Source organism: Idiotropiscis lumnitzeri, chromosome 2, assembly GCF_059441095.1.
Source record: "Idiotropiscis lumnitzeri isolate Australia: NSW breed Sydney's pygmy pipehorse chromosome 2, RoL_Ilum_1.0, whole genome shotgun sequence".
In the NCBI taxonomy this organism is placed as follows: Eukaryota; Metazoa; Chordata; class Actinopteri; order Syngnathiformes; family Syngnathidae; genus Idiotropiscis; species Idiotropiscis lumnitzeri.
In genome coordinates, this window is record NC_142392.1 from 7,395,376 (window position 1) to 7,402,880 (window position 7,505).

At 40.7% G+C, this 7,505-nt stretch overlaps 1 long non-coding RNA gene across 1 annotated transcript; it reads right to left on the minus strand.

Moving 5' to 3' along the window:
* Window positions 1-5,533: 5,533 nt before the first annotated feature.
* LOC148341544 (uncharacterized) lies at window positions 5,534-6,062 on the minus strand. Its single transcript, XR_015839897.1, has 2 exons — window positions 5,691-6,062; window positions 5,534-5,603 (listed from the first exon to the last, which is right to left on the minus strand). It is a non-coding gene; the product is annotated as an uncharacterized LOC148341544 (long non-coding RNA).
* Between the last annotated feature and the right edge of the window lie 1,443 nt (window positions 6,063-7,505).

The window sequence follows — 7,505 nt, forward strand, 5'->3', positions numbered from 1 at the left end:
TTTTCCCAACTAACGGTAAATGAAACACAATGAAGACACGTTAGTTTCTCTTCCATTGATTTTATTTCGAAAAATTTTGCCATTCTAAAAAAAGCATTTCTCGTGTTGACTTCACCCGCTTGAGTTCCAGGCACTGATGCATTGATCCACGGTTTTATAACCAATTTCAAATGGTGCTAGAAGGACTCTGACGGGGGCTCTATGCACCATAAGAAATCAGTTATCTGGTAGTGGAAAAAGAGGTACATAGCAAGGCTGCCAGGCGTTTGGCCCTGGACCCCCGGCCGATACCTCACGGCGGGGAGCTGTGCTGTGCTGCTGTCCCCAAGAACACTGATTTCAAATGGTGCTAGATAGAGGGAACATACATCTAAACCACCACATGAAACCAGCTTCTGGGGGCAGACGTTTTGTGGTTCTGAACCCAGCCTTGACAAATTGACTTTTAGTACGTAGGGTTGCAGATAGCAAACAATTATTGTCACTCCCAGTTCGAATTTACTCAAATCGAAATGAGTTTAAGACATACATAGCTTTGTAGGTGTCACATATTATGTGCATGTCATGACGTAACTACATACAGCGGGCCACGATCAACACTTTAGATTGCTCAGTAATTTGTAAAAATAACAGACCAATTTTGGGACTGACCAGTGGTATTGATTTGTGAGGGGAAAAAAAACAAAAAAAGTGAAATTGACAGATAGTTTTCAGCCAGACACCAGTCATAACCTACAAGTCTCACGCGTTGTTTATCCGTACGCCAATTGTTATATAATGCAGTTGGCCCTGCAAGTAAAACCGCATTTGATCACATGTGCATGTGGAAAGTCCCATGTGTGTGCTCGCATTAATATGCAAGCATGATGGTACATACCCAAATATAATATATCTCTATTTATATATATATATATATATAACATAAAGAAAAAAAAAACATATATATATATTGTCTTGCACTTGTGCTACTGTAAAGCTTTCATAAACAAATAATGCAGACAAATAATAAATGTATGTGCTCTCAAAAAATACAATCCAGCCTGTTTTGTATGAGTTGCAATACAACAATTCAAACATATCCATTCATATTTTATACGTATGTAATAAAAATGATCAAAACATATTGTATTGTTGCTGCTATCATTGTTGTTAAAAAAAAAGTGATTCTTCCTTATTTTCAAATATTAACTATTCAAATATGTCTTTCTTGAGTACAGCTGTTGGGATTGAAGCATGCACAGTAGCAATACAAAAAGCTGCCGTTAGGCGTCACTAAAACCTTTCGAGAATGGCCATCCTTGGAGTGCTGTGGTGAATCCATTTACAGTCCATTAAAATTGGAAGTACAATTGACATTGCTAATGAAAATTTATTGAAACTGATAAAACATGCTCTCTATAAAATGTGGAAATTAAAAAAAGCTAAGAAAAATAAACTGCTATCTTAGCGCGTACTTAAACTGTATATAGTTTTAAAAAACTATACATCCATCCATCCTTGAAGAAATTCCCATTTGTGATGACTCTTTGAAAAAATTTTTTTTGTTATGACATAAATGATACTAAAAAAATTATATGGATTTTTTTAAAAAGAATGCGCAGTTTTTTATGCAAAACATCATAACCACATACACTCATTCATACAAACCATTTTGGAAAAAAAAAGGCCTCTCTGAGGAGGTGTGGCGCGGGCTTCCACTGGCTTCCTGTTGCATTCTCTTCCCAGGAAGTGACACGTGGAGCCACAAAGATGCTCGTGTCAGGCTGCGACTCCGACGCTCGACGACCATGTCATCCTCCATATTGATCCGTGACACTTTTGTCTATAAGGAGAAAAAAAAAAACCAATTAACTTTTAATGTATTTTTGCATACGAAAATTTGCATATGATCCAAACTGGACAAATACATTCCGTCATCGAGACAAAATGATTCACAAAAATGATTCGCGCTACTTCCCGATTAACTGGAGAACAATGGGAAGCAATTTGACCGCACTGTGACTTCTTGAAGCTGTCGTAAAATAAACGTCCCTGAACTATTACGTTGGCTGCACTCCATTTAATAGTAACGCGCCCTGCTGTATTTACTGGATCACTTAGTACCTACTTCCCGAAGGAGGCGCATAATCGGATTCTTTCAAGTGAATTGTTCCTGTAATAGAAGAATAAGAGCACCTGTCTTCATCATAAAAAAAAAACAACAACAACAAATAAGTAATGTATTTGTGGCACCATCATCAGCCCTTTTTTTGTATTTGACAGATAATAGTAAGCCAATTGTCCACTGTTTGTTGACGCCCACGTCACTCACCAGGCCCGGACATTTAACGCCATTTACTCTCTCTGGAAAACTCAGAAACGACCAAATGAAAAAGATCATCACAACAAAAGTTTTCTTTCACTTCATTCAATTTTTGGGGGGAATCTACAGTAAAAGTAGAACAGTTGGTTTCACCCAAATTTGCATAAAAAAAAAAAAAATACGCAGTACACAAGCATTATTGTGAAAATAAATAGTTCATGCATAACCGTGACCTTGATGGTAATCATTTTTGCTTTTGTGACGCCTCAAATGTCAATCCCAACAACAAAAATGTGTTTTCATATAAAATGATTAATTATAGATTAATAGCGGTAGTCGTATTTAGTTGTGTGTGTGCCTGTCATGCACATCAGTGTATACACGTGTTTCTATCCGTACATTCTCAAGCGACGCGGTTCACCAGCAGCTCGGGCTAACGCATGGGTTTCCCGACGACAGGAGCGCAACGGATCGATCTCGGCTCGGGATGCGAAACTGGGCTGCGTTTGTGCAACATAAAATCGTATTAAATATAAACAACATTTTAAAAAAAAAAACAACTCTGCCGGCAGCTAATGTAGAGTCGCCGTTGCATGTCGTGGATTATCTGGCCATCGTTCATCGAAAGGCCCTCAAATGCGATGCCCCCAAGAGGGCGGCTCACACACCGAGACCCTTATCAAACACGCGCCCGCAGAGATGCGATCACATTTCAGAGTACACGTGTCCACGCTCGCCGCTTCTTTTCCGCATGTGTCCCCAGTGACCATTCGCGATAGCATTTGGGGAGGTTGTGTGGGAAGTGCTTCCAGTAAAATGAACTATTTAGTCCTTTCTCTGCCAATAATGACACACACACACAAAATTAAAAACCCCCCCTAAGACCACTTTGTATTACCCGACTTGTTTTCAATCTGACATACTTCTAAAGACCACAGAACAGTGACTCAAAAAACATACATCATTAAAAATGACACACACACACAAACAGGTGGCAAAAAAAAAACAAACATGAAAATCCCCAACTTCCTTTTTAAATTCCCCAAATGACTAGCAAGAGGACTTCTTGGAATCTCTCTTACCAGTCCGCTATCGAATGACTAACTTGACAAACCCCCTTTGGCCACACACTCATCCTGAATGGACTTCTTGGCATCAAATCTCCGTGGGTGTTTTTTGTTTGAAAGCATAGACGAGTAAAGAGTGAAGAAGGAGCCGCGTCACAGTCTCTTGGCAGGCGTGTAAATAAAGTAAAAGTCTGTGTACAAATAACGGGATTGGCTGATCTTCACAATCTTGTTCTACTCATCATCCCGTCTGTGGGTGGTGAGTCATCATTTGCGCTACTGTTGACTGGGAAAACTGGCACTCCAAAATGCCCCAGTTAATTACTGGTTGTAACGTAAAATTTTGTCATTAAAACGCAACTCATTATGTTTCCTCATATAATGTCCTACCTTTTACTATACAACAAGTTTTTTTTTGTTTTTGTTTTTAAATTATGACAATTGTTTATGTGGCTCCTTTTTTTTTAATTGAGACAAAGCAGATTTCTTGTTGTTACATTTTTTGGAAGGTGCATGTCAAAGCTAATATGTGCGCCACGACAATGTGGGCAGATGTGAGTGAGTCACGCAATGAGTCACAAATTGAATTAGTGTTGACGTAAATTGCTACTTGTGCCAATTGCTCTGTCCAGAGGTGACTCTTTCCGTCTAAAACTGGACTTGAGTGTAAAATTATCAAGCGGCATTTGTTTTATGTATGCCATAAAATGACAAATAGCTATGGTTTAAAAAAATCTGGGTAAAATGCGAAATCAATTTAGGATAGCCCGTTATCTCAAAGTTTAGCCACCTGCCGTTTGAAGATTAACACTGCGCTAGAGGAATATAAATAATGATTCTGTACATTAACTCATGGATTCCTGTGTCAACGTGCACTTTCTGACAATCGGCAACATTTTTGAGTCAGGTAAAAAAAAAAAATATATATATATATATATAATAAATATATATATAATAAATGATAAATATATATAATAGATGATTAAAAAAAATATATATATACATATATAATAAATTATAAATATTATAAATATATATAATAAATGATAAATATATAATAGATGATAAATATATATAATAAATGACAAATATAATAAATATATAAAATAAATAAATGATCAATAATAATCGGATATTCTGTGTTTGAAATCTGCTCTTCCCGCCATCGAAGCGTACGAGATCGAAGCGCTACAAATAACACTAAAGCCAGAGGAGCGGTGCGAAGTCAAAAGCCAGCGCCCCGAAGGCCTCTTGGGATTTGCCGGCTATCGTTTAACGTCAATCTCTGGACTCAGTCGGAGAGCTGTGGGCTTTGCAGCCTTCAAGTGCGGATTAAACGTGTTTGGCTTTTCCCGAAACGACGGCGTGCGTTTGCCAGTGTGTCTTCAAAGGGGACGGAGTAAAAATACATTTGCAAAAATTCTCAAGAGACGACACTTGATTGAATGCTTTAGTCTCCTTTATCGTATCAATATTATCATTATTATTTTCATTCTCGGCATATTAGACACGGCACTTTAACTTGACTGGCTCTTTACTAGCTTTGTGATTTGTTCGCACAAAAAAAAAAAAAACTTCTGAATGTTCTGAACTCCTCTTTGAATGGCAGTACTGAAATCTGCATGGATGCCAACTAGCTCACGCTGAATTTGTGACTTTGCTGACTTCACACATACCACGCCCCCACCCTCCCAAAAGTTGTCAGCAGGCCTTTAGGTCATCATTTTCATACATGTAAAGTGAATGATGTCATTGCAGCTTTGCTTATAATAGGAACGGTATCCAATTTTTAAACGGATTTGATGGCGCTCATCAGGAACTAAATGGAATACCAGCGGAAATTCCCGTCTTGTTCGTGTCTAAGAAGAACAAGATGAGTGGTTTGGCCCAAGTTTCAATCTAATCATCTTGCATCTAACACGCATAAGAAAAGTCCCGGCGTGGTTATAATGACTAACGCAAACAGACCGTGTCTTCCTTTCTTCGGAAGGTGCAGCTGTACCAGTAACAAGCATGAGAGTAGCAACTAACAAGTCAGGCTAATTGAGCCCAATTTGGATTTTTACTTCGGGGGGTGTTCTCACTTTTGTTGCAAGCCGGTACATTTCCTTCACATTGGAGCAAAGTGCCATTTCTTGATGTTAAATGAAAAGATGCGACTCACTTTTGTGAGGAGGACGGATCGCCGGCTGGCTCAGAGCCCGGCGGCTCCTGTTACCTTTCCTGATAGGAGTCTGCGGTGGGAAAACTCAGGTGTAAACTTCTACAAATGTATAATTAAAGAGTGTTGCAGCCCACGCACATGTAAACGTTTTACTCACCGACTACGTCATAAAATGCCTTCAGTTGACTTTTCCTCGGAGTCCAAACTCCCGCATGGATTGCCTTCTTTTACCGGCGTCATCACCTAAATGTGCTTTTAAGTTCAGTTGAGTTACACACTCTTTCGCTCTGCCTATGTGTGTGTGTGTGTGTGTGTCCTGTCTTACAAAACAAAGTGGGTGTGTCTCTCTTGAAGCAAGCCCAAAAAATGTGAGTAAAGAGGAGGAAGCACACACCCACAAGCAAGCTGATGATTGATGCTTTCTGTCACATGCGGGCAAATTGTGTACTGTAGGTATGTGCGACTTAAAATATTTGGGGGTCCCTTTTTCCAGATATTAGCGAGAATGCTTGTTGTCTCGCAATCCACATGCAAGTCTGTTACTAATAGATTTTTGGTAGAGGTCGAGCACAAGATCAACTCAAACTGTTCGTAAAAAGGGACGTTGTTTACCTCGAGATTTCACTCTACTATTCATTTTTCCAAAACGCCTAAATCGTCCTCAAATTCTGCTCTGACTCACTCCAGCTTTCCACACACACTTGAACGCATCTGTGTTTCAACTGCGTGTGCGCATGCGTGCGCGCGGTGCCAATTGCTCCACTTCCTCAGGCAGCTGGCGGGGATCCAAGCGAGGCCAGAAGCATGATTAGGCAAAAAGGTGCTAAAACCACAAATAGGATGTGGTTTACACGCGAGGAGTTGAACCCGCAACCCCTTAATCGGCGCTTTCTATAACCTGGAGGAGGGAAGGCTACCGCAGCAAAACTGCATTTAGCCTTCAATGTACTGAATGGTAAATAGCAGGAGAATGAGAGGAACTCTATAAAAAGAGCCTCCCCCCCTCCCACACCCTCACCCGTCTCCATGGTGACACCAGCGGCAAAGAGCCTGTCCGCCCGAGTGGCCCTCCCCACGTTGTACACACACACACACGAGGCAATATGGGAAAAGAGATGGAGCTCACGGGCCCGCCACTGCTCGCAGACGTGTTGTCACGATAAACATTTGCTCTCCTTGACCACGCCTATTCGGAGGTCAGAGGTCAATGGCAGCGGCGATTAACAGACAAAAAAAAAAAAACATGGGATGGATGCTGACTCAGGTTTTGAAATCCGGGCTTCCCCCCCCCCCACCCCCCGCTTAACTCATTTACTACCATTGACGGCTAAAGACGTCAAAGATCCATTTTTTTTTTTTTTTTACCAGGCTGGTGGTGAATGAGTTAAATATGACATTACTGTATCGTTCCTAATGAATGACCGGCGTTAGTTCATGAGCACAGGGAGTTATTTCCAGAGTGGAGTGGTAAGAAGTGGGTCACAGGTGGAAACAAATCGAAGCTCCCTGAGAAAGTCATCGAGCTGTCTTCCAATTACAGTTCCTGATCTATGGTCACGCTCATACTCATCTACAGCCTGTCCTGCCAAGTCAAGTTGCTGACGTTGTGTTTGCGAGGACGGTGATCATTCCGTGACAATGCTCTTAAGTCGGACTGCATAATTAATCGAGATTGCCGTTGCAATGTATTACGATGCAAGTTTCAATCGCAGAGGCTGCATGATGGAAAAAGGAAAGTTCAAAGTTCTCAACTCTAATTGATGTAGTACCTCATAAAGACCACCAGGTGGTTGCTATGGTGAAAAGACGACAGTGAGATGGTCAACTAATGGCGCTGACATGCAGACTGACCAGTGGCACAACCGACCAATCAAAAGTGCTGCGTGTAATGATTGGATGCTCTATGGGCCCTCACCTCACAGATTTATACCCACCTCGTTGCCAAGGAAACAGAAAAGTGGGTGCGGCTTTA